Here is a 22,837-nt window from a genome sequence, read left to right on the forward strand (position 1 = left end):
GTCACCGGATCTGGTGTCAATTTAAAGAAGTAGTCCAGTTACACATTTGTGGGCTTATAACTTGGCTTCTGAATGTCCTAGAGAGATCAGGTTTGTTTTAGTGTACTCCAATCAAAAGCCCCTACAACCACAAAAAGGAATGGAGTCATTAGCACTTATGGTTTGTAAATGGCACCCAGAATTATGTTGCACGAAGCACAATTTCACATCATTCTGGGTTCATTTGTGTGAAAACAAGGTCCAATCAGGCTGAAACGTTACAGGAAGGTAGAATCTATTGAGTTGTAATTGATCTGAACGTTTCATGATGATAGCACTTTCCTAAGGGGGTCAAACCATGTCCCAAAGGTCACCGGATCTGGTGTCAATTTAAAGAAGTAGTCCAGTTACACATTTGTGGGCTTATAACTTGGCTTCTGAATGTCCTAGAGAGATCAGGTTTGTTTTAGTGTACTCCAATCAAAAGCCCCTACAACCACAAAAAGGAATGGAGTCATTAGTACTTATGGTTTGTAAATGGCACCCAGAATTATGTTGCACGAAGCACAATTTCACATCATTCTGGGTTCATTTGTGTGAAAACAAGGTCCAATCAGGCTGAAACGTTACAGGAAGGTAGAATCTATTGAGTTGTAAGTGATCTGAACGTTTCATGGTGATAGCACTTTCCTAAGGGGGTCAAACCATGTCCCAAAGGTCACCGGATCTGGTGTCAATTTAAAGAAGTAGTCCAGTTACACATTTGTGGGCTTATAACTTGGCTTCTGAATGTCCTAGAGAGATCAGGTTTGTTTTAGTATACTCCAATCAACAGCCCCTACAACCACAAAAAGGAATGGAGTCATTAGCACTTATGCTTTTTAAATGGCACCCAGAATTATGTTGCACGAAGCACAATTTCATATCATTCTGGGTTCATTTGTGTGAAAACAAGGTCCAATCAGGCTGAAACGTTACAGGAAGGTAGAATCTATTGAGATGTAAGTGATCTGAACGTTTCATGATGATAGCACTTTCGTAAGGGGGTCAAACCATGTCCCAAATGTCACCGGATCTGGTGTCAATTTAAAGAAGTAGTCCAGTTACACATTTGTGGGCTTATAACTTGGCTTCTGAATGTCCTAGAGAGATCAGGTTTGTTTTAGTATACTCCAATCAACAGCCCCTACAACCACAAAAAGGAATGGAGTCATTAGCACTTATGGTTTTTAAATGGCACCCAGAATTATGTTGCACGAAGCACAATTTCATATCATTCTGGGTTCATTTGTGTGAAAACAAGGTCCAATCAGGCTGAAACGTTACAGGAAGGTAGAATCTATTGAGTTGTAAGTGATCTGAACATTTCATGATGATAGCACTTTCCTAAGGGGTCAAACCATGTCCCAAAGGTCACCGGATCTGGTGTCAATTTAAAGAAGTAGTCCAGTTACACATTTGTGGGCTTATAACTTGGTTTCTGAATGTCCTAGAGAGATCAGGTTTGTTTTAGTATACTCCAATCAACAGCCCCTACAACCACAAAAAGGAATGGAGTCATTAGCACTTATGGTTTATGGCACCCAGAATTATGTTGCACGAAGCACAATTTCATATCATTCTGGGTTCATTTGTGTGAAAACAAGGTCCAATCAGGCTGAAACGTTACAGGAAGGTAGAATCTATTGAGTTGTAAGTGATCTGAACGTTTCATGATGATAGCACTTTCCTAAGGGGGTCAAACCATGTCCCGAAGGTCACCGGATCTGGTGTCAATTTAAAGAAGTAGTCCAGTTACACGTTTGTGGGCTTATAACTTGGCTTCTGAATGTCCTAGAGAGATCAGGTTTGTTTTGATATACTCCAATCAACAGCCCCTACAACCACAAAAAGGAATGGAGTCATTAGCACTTATGGTTTGTAAATGGCACCCAGAATTATGTTGCATGAAGCACAATTTCACATCATTCTGGGTCCATTTGTGTGAAAACAATTTCCAATCAGGCTGAAACGTTACAGGAAGGTAGAATCTATTAAGTTGTAAGTGATCTGACATTTTCATGATGATAGCACTTTCCTAAGGGGGTCAAACCATGTCCCAAAGGTCACCGGATCTGGTGTCAATTTAAAGAAGTAGTCCAGTTACACATTTGTGGGCTTATAACTTGGCTTCTGAATGTCCTAGAGAGATCAGGTTTGTTTTAATGTACTCCAATCAACAGCCCCTACAACCACAAAAAGGAATGTAGTCATTAGCACTTATGATTTGTAAATGGCACCCAGAATTATGTTGCACGAAGCACAATTTCACATCATTCTGGGTTCATTTGTGTGAAAACAAGGTCCAATCAGGCTGAAATGTTACAGGAAGGTAGAATCTATTGAGTTGTAAGTGATCTGAACGTTTCATGATGATAGCACTTTCCTAAGGAGGTCAAAACATGTCCCAAATGTCACCGGATCTGGTGTCAATTTAAAGAAGTAGTCCAGTTACACATTTGTGGGCTTATAACTTGGCTTCTGAATGTCCTAGAGAGATCAGGTTTGTTTTAGTGTACTCCAATCAACAGCCCCTACAACCACAAAAAGGAATGGAGTCATTAGCACTTATGGTTTGTAAATGGCACCTAGATTTATGTTGCACGAAGCACAATTTCACTTCATTCTGGGTCCATTTGTGTGAAAACAAGGTCCAATCAGGCTGAAACGCTACAAGAAGGTAGAATCTATTGAGTTGTAAGTGATCTGAACGTTTCAAGATGATCGTACATTCCTATAGGGGGTCAAACCATGTCCCAAAGGTCACCGGGCCTGGTGTCACTTTAAAGAAGTAGTCCAGTTACATCTTTGTGGGCTTATAACTTGGCTTCTGAATGTCCTAGACAGGTTAGGTTTGTTTTAGTGTACTCCAATCAACAGCCCCTACAACCACATAAAGGAATGGAGTCATTAGCACTTATGGTTTGTAAATGGCACCCAGAATTATGTTGCACGAAGCACAATTTCACATAATTCTGGGTCCATTTGTGTGAAAACAAGGTCCAATCAGGCTGAAACGTTACAAGAAGGTAGAATCTATTGAGTTGTAAGTGATCTGAACGTTTCATGATGATCGCACATTCCTATAGGGGGTCAAACCATGTCCCAAAGGTCACCGGGCCTGGTGTCACTTTAAAGAAGTAGTCCAGTTACACATTTGTGGGCTTATAACTTGGCTTCTGAATGTCCTAGAGAGATCAGGTTTGTTTTAGTGTACTCCAATCAAAAGCCCCTACAACTACAAAAAGGAATGGAGTCATTAGCACTTATGGTTTGTAAATGGCACCCAGAATTATGTTGCACGAAGCACAATTTCACATCATTCTGGGTTCATTTGTGTGAAAACAAGGTCCAATCAGGCTGAAACGTTACAGGAAGGTAGAATCTATTGAGTTGTAAGTGATCTGAACGTTTCATGATGATAGCACTTTCCTAAGGGGGTCAAACCATGTCCCAAAGGTCACCGGATCTGGTGTCAATTTAAAGAAGTAGTCCAGTTACACATTTGTGGGCTTATAACTTGGCTTCTGAATGTCCTAGAGAGATCAGGTTTGTTTTAGTGTACTCCAATCAAAAGCCCCTACAACCACAAAAAGGAATGGAGTCATTAGTACTTATGGTTTGTAAATGGCACCCAGAATTATGTTGCACGAAGCACAATTTCACATCATTCTGGGTTCATTTGTGTGAAAACAAGGTCCAATCAGGCTGAAACGTTACAGGAAGGTAGAATCTATTGAGTTGTAAGTGATCTGAACGTTTCATGGTGATAGCACTTTCCTAAGGGGGTCAAACCATGTCCCAAAGGTCACCGGATCTGGTGTCAATTTAAAGAAGTAGTCCAGTTACACATCTGTGGGCTTATAACTTGGCTTCTGAATGTCCTAGAGAGATCAGGTTTGTTTTAGTATACTCCAATCTACAGCCCCTACAACCACAAAAAGGAATGGAGTCATTAGCACTTATGGTTTTTAAATGGCACCCAGAATTATGTTGCACGAAGCACAATTTCATATCATTCTGGGTTCATTTGTGTGAAAACAAGGTCCAATCAGGCTGAAACGTTACAGGAAGGTAGAGTCTATTGAGTTGTAAGTGATCTGAACGTTTCATGATGATAGCACTTTCGTAAGGGGGTCAAACCATGTCCCAAATGTCACCGGATCTGGTGTCAATTTAAAGAAGTAGTCCAGTTACACATTTGTGGGCTTATAACTTGGCTTCTGAATATCCTAGAGAGATCAGGTTTGTTTTAGTATACTCCAATCAACAGCCCCTACAACCACAAGAAGGAATGGAGTCATTAGCACTTATGGTTTTTAAATGGCACCCAGAATTATGTTGCACGAAGCACAATTTCATATCATTCTGGGTTCATTTGTGTGAAAACAAGGTCCAATCAGGCTGAAACGTTACAGGAAGGTAGAATCTATTGAGTTGTAAGTGATCTGAACATTTCATGATGATAGCACTTTCCTAAGGGGGTCAAACCATGTCCCAAAGGTCACCGGATCTGGTGTCAATTTAAAGAAGTAGTCCAGTTACACATTTGTGGGCTTATAACTTGGTTTCTGAATGTCCTAGAGAGATCAGGTTTGTTTTAGTATACTCCAATCAACAGCCCCTACAACCACAAAAAGGAATGGAGTCATTAGCACTTATGGTTTATAGCACCCAGAATTATGTTGCACGAAGCACAATTTCATATCATTCTGGGTTCATTTGTGTGAAAACAAGGTCCAATTAGGCTGAAACGTTACAGGAAGGTAGAATCTATTGAGTTGTAAGTGATCTGAACGTTTCATGATGATAGCACTTTCCTAAGGGGGTCAAACCATGTCCCGAAGGTCACCGGATCTGGTGTCAATTTAAAGAAGTAGTCCAGTTACACGTTTGTGGGCTTATAACTTGGCTTCTGAATGTCCTAGAGAGATCAGGTTTGTTTTGGTATACTCCAATCAACAGCCCCTACTACCACAAAAAGGAATGGAGTCATTAGCACTTATGATTTGTAAATGGCACCCAGAATTATGTTGCACGAAGCACAATTTCACATCATTCTGGGTTCATTTGTGTGAAAACAAGGTCCAATCAGGCTGAAATGTTACAGGAAGGTAGAATCTATTGAGTTGTAAGTGATCTGAACGTTTCATGATGATAGCACTTTCCTAAGGAGGTCAAAACATGTCCCAAATGTCACCGGATCTGGTGTCAATTTAAAGAAGTAGTCCAGTTACACATTTGTGGGCTTATAACTTGGCTTCTGAATGTCCTAGAGAGATCAGGTTTGTTTTAGTGTACTCCAATCAACAGCCCCTACAACCACAAAAAGGAATGGAGTCATTAGCACTTATGGTTTGTAAATGGCACCCAGAATTATGTTGCACGAAGCACAATTTCACTTCATTCTGGGTCCATTTGTGTGAAAACAAGGTCCAATCAGGCTGAAACGCTACAAGAAGGTAGAATCTATTGAGTTGTAAGTGATCTGAACGTTTCAAGATGATCGTACATTCCTATAGGGGGTCAAACCATGTCCCAAAGGTCACCGGGCCTGGTGTCACTTTAAAGAAGTAGTCCAGTTACATCTTTGTGGGCTTATAACTTGGCTTCTGAATGTCCTAGACAGGTTTGTTTTAGTGTACTCCAATCAACAGCCCCTACAACCACATAAAGGAATGGAGTCATTAGAACTTATGGTTTGTAAATGGCACCCAGAATTATGTTGCACGAAGCACAATTTCACATAATTCTGGGTCCATTTGTGTGAAAACAAGGTCCAATCAGGCTGAAACGTTACAAGAAGGTAGAATCTATTGAGTTGTAAGTGATCTGAACGTTTCATGATGATCGCACATTCCTATAGGGGGTCAAACCATGTCCCAAAGGTCACCGGGCCTGGTGTCACTTTAAAGAAGTAGTCCAGTTACACCTTTGTGGGCTTATAACTTGGCTTCTGAATGTCCTAGAGAGGTCAGGTTTGTTTTAGTGTACTCCAAACAACAGCCCCTACAACCACAAAAAGGAATGGAGTCATTAGCACTTATGGTTTGTAAATGGCACCCAGAATTATGTTGCACGAAGCACAATTTCACATCATTCTGGGTTCATTTGTGTGAAAACAAGGTCCAATCAGGCTGAAACGTTACAGGAAGGTAGAATCTATTGAGTTGTAAGTGATCTGAACGTTTCATGATGATAGCACTTTCCTAAGGAGGTCAAACCATGTCCCAAAGGTCACCGGATCTGGTGACAATTTAAAGAAGTAGTCCAGTTACACATTTGTGGGCTTATAACTTGGCTTCTGAATGTCCTAGAGAGATCAGGTTTGTTTTAGTATACTCCAATCAACCGCCCCTACAACCACAAAAAGGAATGGAGTCATTAGCACTTATGGTTTTTAAATGGCACCCAGAATTATGTTGCACGAAGCACAATTTCACATCATTCTGGGTTCATTTGTGTGAAAACAAGGTCCAATCAGGCTGAAACGTTACAGGAAGGTAGAATCTATTGAGTTGTAAGTGATCTGAACGTTTCATGATGATAGCGCTTTCCTAAGGGGGTCAAACCATGTCCCAAAGGTCACCGGATCTGGTGTCAATTTAAAGAAGTAGTCCAGTTACACATTTGTGGGCTTATAACTTGGCTTCTGAATGTCCTAGAGAGATCAGGTTTGTTTTAGTTTACTCCAATCAAAAGCCCCTACAACCACAAGAAGGAATGGAGTCATTAGCACTTATGGTTTGTAAATGGCACCCAGAATTATGTTGCACGAAGCACAATTTCACATCATTCTGGGTCCATTTGTGTGAAAACAAGGTCCAATCAGGCTGAAACGCTACAAGTAGGTAGAATCTATTGAGTTGTAAGTGATCTGAAATTTTCAAGATGATAGCACATTCCTATAGGGGGTCAAACCATGTCCCGAAGGTCACCGGGCCTGGTGTCAATTTAAAGAAGTAGTCCAGTTACACGTTTGTGGGCTTATAACTTGGCTTCTGAATGTCCTAGAGAGATCAGGTTTGTTTTGGTATACTCCAATCAACAGCCCCTACAACCACAAAAAGGAATGGAGTCATTAGCACTTATGGTTTGTAAATGGCACCCAGAATTATGTTGCATGAAGCACAATTTCACATCATTCTGGATCCATTTGTGTGAAAACAATTTCCAATCAGGCTGAAACGTTACAGGAAGGTAGAATCTATTGAGTTGTAAGTGATCTGACATTTTCATGATGATAGCACTTTCCTAAGGGGGTCAAACCATGTCCCGAAGGTCACCGGATCTGGTGTCAATTTAAAGAAGTAGTCCAGTTACACGTTTGTGGGCTTATAACTTGGCTTCTGAATGTCCTAGAGAGATCAGGTTTGTTTTGGTATACTCCAATCAACAGCCCCTACAACCACAAAAAGGAATGGAGTCATTAGCACTTATGGTTTGTAATTGGCACCCAGAATTATGTTGCACGAAGCACAATTTCACATCATTCTGGGTCCATTTGTGTGAAAACAAGGTCCAATCAGGCTGAAACATTACAGGAAGGTAGAATATATTAAGTTGTAAGTGATCTGAACGTTTCATGATGATAGCACTTCCCGAAGGGGGTCAAACCATGTCCCAAAGGTCACCGGATCTGGTGTCTAAAGAAGTAGTCCAGTTACACATTTGTGGGCTTATAACTTGGCTTCTGAATGCCCTAGAGAGATCAGGTTTGTTTTAGTATACTCCAATCAACAGCCCCTACATCCACAAAAAGGAATGGAGTCATTAGCACTTATGGTTTTTAAATGGCACCCAGAATTATGTTGCACAAAGCACAATTTCACATCATTCTGGGTTCATTTGTGTGAAAACAAGGTCCAATCAGGCTGAAACGTTACAGGAAGGTAGAATATATTGAGTTGTAAGTGATCTGAACGTTTCATGATGATAGCATTTTCCTAAGGGGGTCAAACCATGTCCCAAAGGTCACCGGATCTGGTGTCAATTTAAAGAAGTAGTCCAGTTACACATTTGTGGGCTTATAACTTGGCTTCTGAATGCCCTAGAGAGATCAGGTTTGTTTTAGTGTACTCCAATCAACAGCCCCTACAACCACAAAAAGGAATGGAGTCATTAGCACTCATGGTTTGTAAATGGCACCCAGAATTATGTTGCACGAAGCACAATTTCACATCATTCTGGGTCCATTTGTGTGAAAACAAGGTCCAATCAGGCTGAAACATTACAGGAAGGTAGAATCTATTAAGTTGTAAGTGATCTGAACGTTTCATGATGATAGCACTTTCCTAAGGGGGTCAAACCATGTCCCAAAGGTCACCGGATCTGGTGTGAATTTAAAGAAGTAGTCCAGTTACACATTTGTGGGCTTATAACTTGGCTTCTGAATGCCCTAGAGAGATCAGGTTTGTTTTAGTGTACTCCAATCAACAGCCCCTACAACCACAAAAAGGAATGGAGTCATTAGCACTCATGGTTTGTAAATGGCACCCAGAATTATGTTGTACGAAGTACAATTTCACATCATTCTGGGTCTATTTGTGTGAAAACAAGGTCCAATCAGGCTGAAACATTACAGGAAGGTAGAATATATTAAGTTGTAAGTGATCTGAACTTTTCATGATGGTAGCACTTCCCTAAGGGGGTCAAACCATGTCCCAAAGGTCACCGGATCTGGTGTCTAAAGAAGTAGTCCAGTTACACATTTGTGGGCTTATAACTTGGCTTCTGAATGCCCTAGAGAGATCAGGTTTGTTTTAGTGTACTCCAATCAACAGCCCCTACAACCACAAAAAGGAATGGAGTCATTAGCACTTATGGTTTGTAAATGGCACCCAGAATTATGTTGCACGAAGCACAATTTCACATCATTCTGGGTCCATTTGTGTGAAAACAAGGTCCAATCAGGCTGAAACATTACAGGAAGGTAGAATATATTAAGTTGTAAGTGATCTGAACGTTTCATGATGATAGCACTTCCCGAAGGGGGTCAAACCATGTCCCAAAGGTCACCGGATCTGGTGTCTAAAGAAGTAGTCCAGTTACACATTTGTGGGCTTATAACTTGGCTTCTGAATGCCCTAGAGAGATCAGGTTTGTTTTAGTATACTCCAATCAACAGCCGCTACATCCACAAAAAGGAATGGAGTCATTAGCACTTATGGTTTTTAAATGGCACCCAGAATTATGTTGCACAAAGCACAATTTCACATCATTCTGGGTTCATTTGTGTGAAAACAAGGTCCAATCAGGCTGAAACGTTACAGGAAGGTAGAATATATTGAGTTGTAAGTGATCTGAACGTTTCATGATGATAGCATTTTCCTAAGGGGGTCAAACCATGTCCCAAAGGTCACCAGATCTGGTGTCAATTTAAAGAAGTAGTCCAGTTACACATTTGTGGGCTTATAACTTGGCTTCTGAATGCCCTAGAGAGATCAGGTTTGTTTTAGTGTACTCCAATCAACAGCCCCTACAACCACAAAAAGGAATGGAGTCATTAGCACTCATGGTTTGTAAATGGCACCCAGAATTATGTTGCACGAAGCACAATTTCACATCATTCTGGGTCCATTTGTGTGAAAACAAGGTCCAATCAGGCTGAAACATTACAGGAAGGTAGAATCTATTAAGTTGTAAGTGATCTGAACGTTTCATGATGATAGCACTTTCCTAAGGGGGTCAAACCATGTCCCAAAGGTCACCGGATCTGGTGTGAATTTAAAGAAGTAGTCCAGTTACACATTTGTGGGCTTATAACTTGGCTTCTGAATGCCCTAGAGAGATCAGGTTTGTTTTAGTGTACTCCAATCAACAGCCCCTACAACCACAAAAAGGAATGGAGTCATTAGCACTCATGGTTTGTAAATGGCACCCAGAATTATGTTGTACGAAGTACAATTTCACATCATTCTGGGTCTATTTGTGTGAAAACAAGGTCCAATCAGGCTGAAACATTACAGGAAGGTAGAATATATTAAGTTGTAAGTGATCTGAACGTTTCATTATGGTAGCACTTCCCTAAGGGGGTCAAACCATGTCCCAAAGGTCACCGGATCTGGTGTCTAAAGAAGTAGTCCAGTTACACATTTGTGGGCTTATAACTTGGCTTCTGAATGCCCTAGAGAGATCAGGTTTGTTTTAGTGTACTCCAATCAACAGCCCCTACAACCACAAAAAGGAATGGAGTCATTAGCACTTATGGTTTGTAAATGGCACCCAGAATTATGTTGCACGAAGCACAATTTCACTTCATTCTGGGTCTATTTGTGTGAAAACAAGGTCCAATCAGGCTGATACGTTACAGGAAGGTAGAATCTTTTGAGTTGTAAGTGATCTGAACGTTTCATGGTGATAGCACTTTCCTAAGGGGGTCAAACCATGTCCCAAAGCTCACCGGATCTGGTGTCAATTTAAAGAAGTAGTCCAGTTACACATTTGTGGGCTTATAACTTGGCTTCTGAATGTCCTAGAGAGATCAGGTTTGTTTTAATGTACTCCAATCAACAGCCCCTACAACCACAAAAAGGAATGGAGTCATTAGCACTTATGATTTGTAAATGGCACCCAGAATTATGTTGCACGAAGCACAATTTCACATAATTCTGGGTCCATTTGTGTGAAAACAAGGTCCAATCAGGCTGAAACGTTACAAGAAGGTAGAATCTATTGAGTTGTAAGTGATCTGAACGTTTCATGATGATCGCACATTCCTATAGGGGGTCAAACCATGTCCCAAAGGTCACCGGGCCTGGTGTCACTTTAAAGAAGTAGTCCAGTTACATCTTTGTGGGCTTATAACTTGGCTTCTGAATGTCCTAGACAGGTTAGGTTTGTTTTAGTGTACTCCAATCAACAGCCCCTACAACCACATAAAGGAATGGAGTCATTAGCACTTATGGTTTGTAAATGGCACCCAGAATTATGTTGCACGAAGCACAATTTCACATAATTCTGGGTCCATTTGTGTGAAAACAAGGTCCAATCAGGCTGAAACGTTACAAGAAGGTAGAATCTATTGAGTTGTAAGTGATCTGAACGTTTCATGATGATCGCACATTCCTATAGGGGGTCAAACCATGTCCCAAAGGTCACCGGGCCTGGTGTCACTTTAAAGAAGTAGTCCAGTTACACATTTGTGGGCTTATAACTTGGCTTCTGAATGTCCTAGAGAGATCAGGTTTGTTTTAGTGTACTCCAATCAAAAGCCCCTACAACCACAAAAAGGAATGGAGTCATTAGCACTTATGGTTTGTAAATGGCACCCAGAATTATGTTGCACGAAGCACAATTTCACATCATTCTGGGTTCATTTGTGTGAAAACAAGGTCCAATCAGGCTGAAACGTTACAGGAAGGTAGAATCTATTGAGTTGTAAGTGATCTGAACGTTTCATGATGATAGCACTTTCCTAAGGGGGTCAAACCATGTCCCAAAGGTCACCGGATCTGGTGTCAATTTAAAGAAGTAGTCCAGTTACACATTTGTGGGCTTATAACTTGGCTTCTGAATGTCCTAGAGAGATCAGGTTTGTTTTAGTGTACTCCAATCAAAAGCCCCTACAACCACAAAAAGGAATGGAGTCATTAGTACTTATGGTTTGTAAATGGCACCCAGAATTATGTTGCACAAAGCACAATTTCACATCATTCTGGGTTCATTTGTGTGAAAACAAGGTCCAATCAGGCTGAAACGTTACAGGAAGGTAGAATCTATTGAGTTGTAAGTGATCTGAACGTTTCATGGTGATAGCACTTTCCTAAGGGGGTCAAACCATGTCCCAAAGGTCACCGGATCTGGTGTCAATTTAAAGAAGTAGTCCAGTTACACATTTGTGGGCTTATAACTTGGCTTCTGAATGTCCTAGAGAGATCAGGTTTGTTTTAGTATACTCCAATCTACAGCCCCTACAACCACAAAAAGGAATGGAGTCATTAGCACTTATGGTTTTTAAATGGCACCCAGAATTATGTTGCACGAAGCACAATTTCACATCATTCTGGGTTCATTTGTGTGAAAACAAGGTCCAATCAGGCTGAAACGTTACAGGAAGGTAGAATCTATTGAGTTGTAAGTGATCTGAACGTTTCATGATGATAGCACTTTCGTAAGGGGGTCAAACCATGTCCCAAATGTCACCGGATCTGGTGTCAATTTAAAGAAGTAGTCCAGTTACACATTTGTGGGCTTATAACTTGGCTTCTGAATGTCCTAGAGAGATCAGGTTTGTTTTAGTATACTCCAATCAACAGCCCCTACAACCACAAAAAGGAATGGAGTCATTAGCACTTATGGTTTTTAAATGGCACCCAGAATTATGTTGCACGAAGCACAATTTCATATCATTCTGGGTTCATTTGTGTGAAAACAAGGTCCAATCAGGCTGAAACGTTACAGGAAGGTAGAATCTATTGAGTTGTAAGTGATCTGAACATTTCATGATGATAGCACTTTCCTAAGGGGGTCAAACCATGTCCCAAAGGTCACCGGATCTGGTGTCAATTTAAAGAAGTAGTCCAGTTACACATTTGTGGGCTTATAACTTGGTTTCTGAATGTCCTAGAGAGATCAGGTTTGTTTTAGTATACTCCAATCAACAGCCCCTACAACCACAAAAAGGAATGGAGTCATTAGCACTTATGGTTTTTAAATGGCACCCAGAATTATGTTGCACAAAGCACAATTTCACATCATTCTGGGTTCATTTGTGTGAAAACAAGGTCCAATCAGGCTGAAACGTTACAGGAAGGTAGAATATATTGAGTTGTAAGTGATCTGAACGTTTCATGATGATAGCATTTTCCTAAGGGGGTCAAACCATGTCCCAAAGGTCACCGGATCTGGTGTCAATTTAAAGAAGTAGTCCAGTTACACATTTGTGGGCTTATAACTTGGCTTCTGAATGCCCTAGAGAGATCAGGTTTGTTTTAGTGTACTCCAATCAACAGCCCCTACAACCACAAAAAGGAATGGAGTCATTAGCACTCATGGTTTGTAAATGGCACCCAGAATTATGTTGCACGAAGCACAATTTCACATCATTCTGGGTCCATTTGTGTGAAAACAAGGTCCAATCAGGCTGAAACATTACAGGAAGGTAGAATCTATTAAGTTGTAAGTGATCTGAACGTTTCATGATGATAGCACTTTCCTAAGGGGGTCAAACCATGTCCCAAAGGTCACCGGATCTGGTGTGAATTTAAAGAAGTAGTCCAGTTACACATTTGTGGGCTTATAACTTGGCTTCTGAATGCCCTAGAGAGATCAGGTTTGTTTTAGTGTACTCCAATCAACAGCCCCTACAACCACAAAAAGGAATGGAGTCATTAGCACTCATGGTTTGTAAATGGCACCCAGAATTATGTTGTACGAAGTACAATTTCACATCATTCTGGGTCTATTTGTGTGAAAACAAGGTCCAATCAGGCTGAAACATTACAGGAAGGTAGAATATATTAAGTTGTAAGTGATCTGAACGTTTCATGATGGTAGCACTTCCCTAAGGGGGTCAAACCATGTCCCAAAGGTCACCGGATCTGGTGTCTAAAGAAGTAGTCCAGTTACACATTTGTGGGCTTATAACTTGGCTTCTGAATGCCCTAGAGAGATCAGGTTTGTTTTAGTGTACTCCAATCAACAGCCCCTACAACCACAAAAAGGAATGGAGTCATTAGCACTTATGGTTTGTAAATGGCACCCAGAATTATGTTGCACGAAGCACAATTTCACATCATTCTGGGTCCATTTGTGTGAAAACAAGGTCCAATCAGGCTGAAACATTACAGGAAGGTAGAATATATTAAGTTGTAAGTGATCTGAACGTTTCATGATGATAGCACTTCCCGAAGGGGGTCAAACCATGTCCCAAAGGTCACCGGATCTGGTGTCTAAAGAAGTAGTCCAGTTACACATTTGTGGGCTTATAACTTGGCTTCTGAATGCCCTAGAGAGATCAGGTTTGTTTTAGTATACTCCAATCAACAGCCCCTACATCCACAAAAAGGAATGGAGTCATTAGCACTTATGGTTTTTAAATGGCACCCAGAATTATGTTGCACAAAGCACAATTTCACATCATTCTGGGTTCATTTGTGTGAAAACAAGGTCCAATCAGGCTGAAACGTTACAGGAAGGTAGAATATATTGAGTTGTAAGTGATCTGAACGTTTCATGATGATAGCATTTTCCTAAGGGGGTCAAACCATGTCCCAAAGGTCACCGGATCTGGTGTCAATTTAAAGAAGTAGTCCAGTTACACATTTGTGGGCTTATAACTTGGCTTCTGAATGCCCTAGAGAGATCAGGTTTGTTTTAGTGTACTCCAATCAACAGCCCCTACAACCACAAAAAGGAATGGAGTCATTAGCACTCATGGTTTGTAAATGGCACCCAGAATTATGTTGCACGAAGCACAATTTCACATCATTCTGGGTCCATTTGTGTGAAAACAAGGTCCAATCAGGCTGAAACATTACAGGAAGGTAGAATCTATTAAGTTGTAAGTGATCTGAACGTTTCATGATGATAGCACTTTCCTAAGGGGGTCAAACCATGTCCCAAAGGTCACCGGATCTGGTGTGAATTTAAAGAAGTAGTCCAGTTACACATTTGTGGGCTTATAACTTGGCTTCTGAATGCCCTAGAGAGATCAGGTTTGTTTTAGTGTACTCCAATCAACAGCCCCTACAACCACAAAAAGGAATGGAGTCATTAGCACTCATGGTTTGTAAATGGCACCCAGAATTATGTTGTACGAAGTACAATTTCACATCATTCTGGGTCTATTTGTGTGAAAACAAGGTCCAATCAGGCTGAAACATTACAGGAAGGTAGAATATATTAAGTTGTAAGTGATCTGAACGTTTCATTATGGTAGCACTTCCCTAAGGGGGTCAAACCATGTCCCAAAGGTCACCGGATCTGGTGTCTAAAGAAGTAGTCCAGTTACACATTTGTGGGCTTATAACTTGGCTTCTGAATGCCCTAGAGAGATCAGGTTTGTTTTAGTGTACTCCAATCAACAGCCCCTACAACCACAAAAAGGAATGGAGTCATTAGCACTTATGGTTTGTAAATGGCACCCAGAATTATGTTGCACGAAGCACAATTTCACTTCATTCTGGGTCCATTTGTGTGAAAACAAGGTCCAATCAGGCTGAAACGCTACAAGAAGGTAGAATCTATTGAGTTGTAAGTGATCTGAACGTTTCAAGATGATCGTACATTCCTATAGGGGGTCAAACCATGTCCCAAAGGTCACCGGGCCTGGTGTCACTTTAAAGAAGTAGTCCAGTTACATCTTTGTGGGCATATAACTTGGCTTCTGAATGTCCTAGACAGGTTAGGTTTGTTTTAGTGTACTCCAATCAACAGCCCCTACAACCACAAAAAGGAATGGAGTCATTACAACTTATGGTTTGTAAATGGCACCCAGAATTATGTTGCACGAAGCACAATTTCACATAATTCTGGGTCCATTTGTGTGAAAACAAGGTCCAATCAGGCTGAAACGTTACAAGAAGGTAGAATCTATTGAGTTGTAAGTGATCTGAACGTTTCATGATGATCGCACATTCCTATAGGGGGTCAAACCATGTCCCAAAGGTCACAGGGCCTGGTGTCACTTTAAAGAAGTAGTCCAGTTACACATTTGTGGGCTTATAACTTGGCTTCTGAATACCCTAGAGAGATCAGGTTTGTTTTAGTGTACTCCAATCAACAGCCCCTACAACCACAAAAAGGAATGGAGTTATTAGCACTTATGGTTTGTAAATGGCACCCAGAATTATGTTGCACGAAGCACAATTTCACATAATTCTGGGTCCATTTGTGTGAAAACAAGGTCCAATCAGGCTGAAACGTTACAAGAAGGTAGAATCTATTGAGTTGTAAGTGATCTGAACGTTTCATGATGATCGCACATTCCTATAGGGGGTCAAACCATGTCCCAAAGGTCACCGGGCCTGGTGTCACTTTAAAGAAGTAGTCCAGTTACATCTTTGTGGGCTTATAACTTGGCTTCTGAATGTCCTAGACAGGTTAGGTTTGTTTTAGTGTACTCCAATCAACAGCCCCTACAACCACATAAAGGAATGGAGTCATTAGCACTTATGGTTTGTAAATGGCACCCAGAATTATGTTGCACGAAGCACAATTTCACATAATTCTGGGTCCATTTGTGTGAAAACAAGGTCCAATCAGGCTGAAACGTTACAAGAAGGTAGAATCTATTGAGTTGTAAGTGATCTGAACGTTTCATGATGATCGCACATTCCTATAGGGGGTCAAACCATGTCCCAAAGGTCACCGGGCCTGGTGTCACTTTAAAGAAGTAGTCCAGTTACACATTTGTGGGCTTATAACTTGGCTTCTGAATGTCCTAGAGAGATCAGGTTTGTTTTAGTGTACTCCAATCAAAAGCCCCTACAACCACAAAAAGGAATGGAGTCATTAGCACTTATGGTTTGTAAATGGCACCCAGAATTATGTTGCACGAAGCACAATTTCACATCATTCTGGGTTCATTTGTGTGAAAACAAGGTCCAATCAGGCTGAAACGTTACAGGAAGGTAGAATCTATTGAGTTGTAAGTGATCTGAACGTTTCATGATGATAGCACTTTCCTAAGGGGGTCAAACCATGTCCCAAAGGTCACCGGATCTGGTGTCAATTTAAAGAAGTAGTCCAGTTACACATTTGTGGGCTTATAACTTGGCTTCTGAATGTCCTAGAGAGATCAGGTTTGTTTTAGTGTACTCCAATCAAAAGCCCCTACAACCACAAAAAGGAATGGAGTCATTAGTACTCATGGTTTGTAAATGGCACCCAGAATTATGTTGCACAAAGCACAATTTCACATCATTCTGGGTTCATTTGTGTGAAAACAAGGTCCAATCAGGCTGAAACGTTACAGGAAGGTAGAATCTATTGAGTTGTAAGTGATCTGAACGTTTCATGGTGATAGCACTTTCCTAAGGGGGTCAAACCATGTCCCAAAGGTCACCGGATCTGGTGTCAATTTAAAGAAGTAGTCCAGTTACACATTTGTGGGCTTATAACTTGGCTTCTGAATGTCCTAGAGAGATCAGGTTTGTTTTAGTATACTCCAATCTACAGCCCCTACAACCACAAAAAGGAATGGAGTCATTAGCACTTATGGTTTTTAAATGGCACCCAGAATTATGTTGCACGAAGCACAATTTCATATCATTCTGGGTTCATTTGTGTGAAAACAAGGTCCAATCAGGCTGAAACGTTACAGGAAGGTAGAATCTATTGAGTTGTAAGTGATCTGAACGTTTCATGATGATAGCACTTTCGTAAGGGGGTCAAACCATGTCCCAAATGTCACCGGATCTGGTGTCAATTTAAAGAAGTAGTCCAGTTACACATTTGTGGGCTTATAACTTGGCTTCTGAATGTCCTAGAGAGATCAGGTTTGTTTTAGTATACTCCAATCAACAGCCCCTACAACCACAAAAAGGAATGGAGTCATTAGCACTTATGGTTTTTAAATGGCACCCAGAATTATGTTGCACGAAGCACAATTTCATATCATTCTGGGTTCATTTGTGTGAAAACAAGGTCCAATCAGGCTGAAACGTTACAGGAAGGTAGAATCTATTGAGTTGTAAGTGATCTGAACATTTCATGATGATAGCACTTTCCTAAGGGGGTCAAACCATGTCCCAAAGGTCACCGGATCTGGTGTCAATTTAAAGAAGTAGTCCAGTTACACATTTGTGGGCTTATAACTTGGTTTCTGAATGTCCTAGAGAGATCAGGTTTGTTTTAGTATACTCCAATCAACAGCCCCTACAACCACAAAAAGGAATGGAGTCATTAGCACTTATGGTTTATGGCACCCAGAATTATGTTGCACGAAGCACAATTTCATATCATTCTGGGTTCATTTGTGTGAAAACAAGGTCCAATCAGGCTGAAACGTTACAGGAAGGTAGAATCTATTGAGTTGTAAGTGATCTGAACGTTTCATGATGATAGCACTTTCCTAAGGGGGTCAAACCATGTCCCGAAGGTCACCGGATCTGGTGTCAATTTAAAGAAGTAGTCCAGTTACACGTTTGTGGGCTTATAACTTGGCTTCTGAATGTCCTAGAGAGATCAGGTTTGTTTTGGTATACTCCAATCAACAGCCCCTACTACCACAAAAAGGAATGGAGTCATTAGCACTTATGGTTTGTAAATGGCACCCAGAATTATGTTGCATGAAGCACAATTTCACATCATTCTGGGTCCATTTGTGTGAAAACAATTTCCAATCAGGCTGAAACGTTACAGGAAGGTAGAATCTATTGAGTTGTAAGTGATCTGACATTTTCATGATGATAGCACTTTCCTAAGGGGGTCAAACCATGTCCCAAAGGTCACCGGATCTGGTGTCAATTTAAAGAAGTAGTCCAGTTACACATTTGTGGGCTTATAACTTGGCTTCTGAATGTCCTAGAGAGATCAGGTTTGTTTTAATGTACTCCAATCAACAGCCCCTACAACCACAAAAAGGAATGTAGTCATTAGCACTTATGATTTGTAAATGGCACCCAGAATTATGTTGCACGAAGCACAATTTCACATCATTCTGGGTTCATTTGTGTGAAAACAAGGTCCAATCAGGCTGAAATGTTACAGGAAGGTAGAATCTATTGAGTTGTAAGTGATCTGAACGTTTCATGATGATAGCACTTTCCTAAGGAGGTCAAAACATGTCCCAAATGTCACCGGATCTGGTGTCAATTTAAAGAAGTAGTCCAGTTACACATTTGTGGGCTTATAACTTGGCTTCTGAATGTCCTAGAGAGATCAGGTTTGTTTTAGTGTACTCCAATCAACAGCCCCTACAACCACAAAAAGGAATGGAGTCATTAGCACTTATGGTTTGTAAATGGCACCCAGAATTATGTTGCACGAAGCACAATTTCACTTCATTCTGGGTCCATTTGTGTGAAAACAAGGTCCAATCAGGCTGAAACGCTACAAGAAGGTAGAATCTATTGAGTTGTAAGTGATCTGAACGTTTCAAGATGATCGTACATTCCTATAGGGGGTCAAACCATGTCCCAAAGGTCACCGGGCCTGGTGTCACTTTAAAGAAGTAGTCCAGTTACATCTTTGTGGGCTTATAACTTGGCTTCTGAATGTCCTAGACAGGTTTGTTTTAGTGTACTCCAATCAACAGCCCCTACAACCACATAAAGGAATGGAGTCATTAGCACTTATGGTTTGTAAATGGCACCCAGAATTATGTTGCACGAAGCACAATTTCACATAATTCTGGGTCCATTTGTGTGAAAACAAGGTCCAATCAGGCTGAAACGTTACAAGAAGGTAGAATCTATTGAGTTGTAAGTGATCTGAACGTTTCATGATGATCGCACATTCCTATAGGGGGTCAAACCATGTCCCAAAGGTCACCGGGCCTGGTGTCACTTTAAAGAAGTAGTCCAGTTACACCTTTGTGGGCTTATAACTTGGCTTCTGAATGTCCTAGAGAGGTCAGGTTTGTTTTAGTGTACTCCAAACAACAGCCCCTACAACCACAAAAAGGAATGTAGTCATTAGCACTTATGGTTTGTAAATGGCACCCAGAATTATGTTGCACGAAGCACAATTTCACATCATTCTGGGTTCATTTGTGTGAAAACAAGGTCCAATCAGGCTGAAACGTTACAGGAAGGTAGAATCTATTGAGTTGTAAGTGATCTGAACGTTTCATGATGATAGCACTTTCCTAAGGAGGTCAAACCATGTCCCAAAGGTCACCGGATCTGGTGACAATTTAAAGAAGTAGTCCAGTTACACATTTGTGGGCTTATAACTTGGCTTCTGAATGTCCTAGAGAGATCAGGTTTGTTTTAGTATACTCCAATCAACCGCCCCTACAACTAGAGCTGAAACAACTAATCGATTTAATCGATTATAATCGATTATTAAAATAGTTAACAACTTTTTTAGTCATCGATTAGTTGTTTAATAATCATATTTTACCGCATAAAGTCTATTTTTTACCACAATCTGACATCGGTTACAAGCTGTTAAATTTGCCGCCAGTGTGTGGCAGTAATGAGCCACTGATCTACCAGTGGAGCCGTAGAAGAAGAAATGAGCCAATGGGTGCCCTCGGTTTTCATGACGTATCACGTTACTGACGCTCATCTTGCTGTGAGAAAATGGCGGAACAAGAGGAAATACGGAAGAAAAATAGAAGCGACAAAACTGAAGAGAAACCCCGGACAAAAACCTCACGAGTATGGGAGCACATTTGAGACGAAAGCATGTGGGGGCTGATGCAGCAGAGGAAGAGCACCGCGGTCAAGTGAGCCGTCATTTGGAAGAGCCAGCCCGGTAAGTAACAGAAAATAAACAAGCTGGACTTAGTGTTTTAGCTGAGTTCGTTATAGTGGATGTTAAACATGTTTTTTTGCCGCGTCAGTCTGCGGTGTTCTACTTCTGATTGACTAGATGCAATCGTGAATCTCCTCCGTGTTGTGTATCATGCGCTTGCCAAATTTAGCACGTCTGTTTATAAGAATGTTCTCGTTAAGAGAAAAACGGCACAAACCCATAACTATGTTCCTCATTCAAAAAAGGACAACTCCGCGGAGAAAAATATACAGACAAGCTGTGTCCAGGTGAATATAACGCGGCATAGTTGTACACTTTCAATTTTTAAATACAGGAGAAATTCAGAAAAAGTCATTTTTTTACTATTAAAAGGCTGTTTTACTATCTAACGCTGTAAAACGCCTCACAACACATTTTTATCATGTTTCTTAAACAGTATTACACAAAATAAACATTTTTCACATTTCTCTGGCTAATTTAAACACTCCCGACTCAAAGTAAAAACCTCATGAGCTTCTTACTTAGAGCTTTTTAATAGTAAAAATGTTTTACTTTTTTTCTGAATATCTCCTGTTGCGGGCTATTTTGTAGAACGTAACCCTCAAAATAAATGATCACTGTATATTGTTAATTAATTCAAATAATATAATATTGATTTAGTGTTGTAGTGTGTGTGCTGCTTTATTTTATATGTGTACTTATTTCAGTCTATTTGTGTTTCTTATGCAGAAAAAAACAAGCAACGATGGACAACTACATGGGGAAGAAGACACTCACCCCCCAGCAATTCATACCACTTACAAACTCTATTCTAAACATGCTGGTAAAAGACATGAGGCCACTATCCATGGTGGAAGGAGCAGGCTTCCAGCTAATGCTAAAAATTATTCTGGACTGATATTTTGCACTGTTTAGCTCATTTTATACTGCTGACTGTGTTCATGTGCAATAAAATAGATTGCAGTCAACTGCACAATTCTCTTATGTTTTTTTTGTTCTTAACTGAAATGCATCCATCACTTGTATAGGTTAAATAGCTAAACAATAACAAACCGATTAATCGATTAATCGAAAAAATAATCGACAGATTAATCGATTATGAAAATAATCGTTAGTTGCAGCCCTACCTACAACCACAAAAAGGAATGGAGTCATTAGCACTTATGGTTTTTAAATGGCACCCAGAATTATGTCGCACGAAGCACAATTTCACATCATTCTGGGTTCATTTGTGTGAAAACAAGGTCCAATCAGGCTGAAACATAACAGGAAGGTAGAATCTATTGAGTTGTAAGTGATCTGAACGTTTCATGATGATAGCGCTTTCCTAAGGGGGTCAAACCATGTCCCAAAGGTCACCGGATCTGGTGTCAATTTAAAGAAGTAGTCCAGTTACACATTTGTGGGCTTATAACTTGGCTTCTGAATGTCCTAGAGAGATCAGGTTTGTTTTAGTGTACTCCAATCAAAAGCCCCTACAACCACAAAAAGGAATGGAGTCATTAGCACTTATGGTTTGTAAATGGCACCCAGAATTATGTTGCACGAAGCACAATTTCACATCATTCTGGGTCCATTTGTGTGAAAACAAGGTCCAATCAGGCTGAAACGCTACAAGTAGGTAGAATCTATTGAGTTGTAAGTGATCTGAAATTTTCAAGATGATAGCACATTCCTATAGGGGGTAAAACCATGTCCCAAAGGTCACCGGGCCTGGTGTCACTTTAAAGAAGTAGTCCAGTTACACCTTTGTGGGCTTATAACTTCGCTTCTGAATATCCTAGAGAGGTTAGGTTTGTTTTAGTGTACTCCAATCAACAGCCCCTACAACCACAAAAAGGAATGGAGACATTAGCACTTATGGTTTGTAAATGGCATCCAGAATTATGTTGCACGAAGCACAATTTCACATCATTCTGGGTTCATTTGTGTGAAAACAAGGTCCAATCAGGCTGAAACGTTACAGGAAGGTAGAATCTATTGAGTTGTAAGTGATCTGAACGTTTCATGATGATAGCACTTTCCTAAGGGGGTCAAACCATGTCCCGAAGGTCACCGGATCTGGTGTCAATTTAAAGAAGTAGTCCAGTTACACGTTTGTGGGCTTATAACTTGGCTTCTGAATGTCCTAGAGAGATCAGGTTTGTTTTGGTATACTCCAATCAACAGCCCCTACAACCACAAAAAGGAATGGAGTCATTAGCACTTATGGTTTGTAAATGGCACCCAGAATTATGTTGCATGAAGCACAATTTCACATCATTCTGGATCCATTTGTGTGAAAACAATTTCCAATCAGGCTGAAACGTTACAGGAAGGTAGAATCTATTGAGTTGTAAGTGATCTGACATTTTCATGATGATAGCACTTTCCTAAGGGGGTCAAACCATGTCCCGAAGGTCACCGGATCTGGTGTCAATTTAAAGAAGTAGTCCAGTTACACGTTTGTGGG

At 40.6% G+C, this 22,837-nt stretch overlaps 1 long non-coding RNA gene across 1 annotated transcript; it reads left to right on the forward strand.

Annotated features, from left to right (window-relative positions):
- Positions 1-20,204: 20,204 nt before the first annotated feature.
- LOC139068831 (uncharacterized) lies at positions 20,205-21,361 on the forward strand. The gene is made up of 2 exons (XR_011520087.1): positions 20,205-20,385; positions 21,115-21,361. It is a non-coding gene; the product is annotated as an uncharacterized lncRNA (long non-coding RNA).
- Positions 21,362-22,837: the final 1,476 nt, after the last annotated feature.

The sequence above is a fragment of the Nothobranchius furzeri genome, chromosome 3 (genome assembly GCF_043380555.1).
Source record: "Nothobranchius furzeri strain GRZ-AD chromosome 3, NfurGRZ-RIMD1, whole genome shotgun sequence".
Taxonomy (NCBI): domain Eukaryota; kingdom Metazoa; phylum Chordata; class Actinopteri; order Cyprinodontiformes; family Nothobranchiidae; genus Nothobranchius; species Nothobranchius furzeri.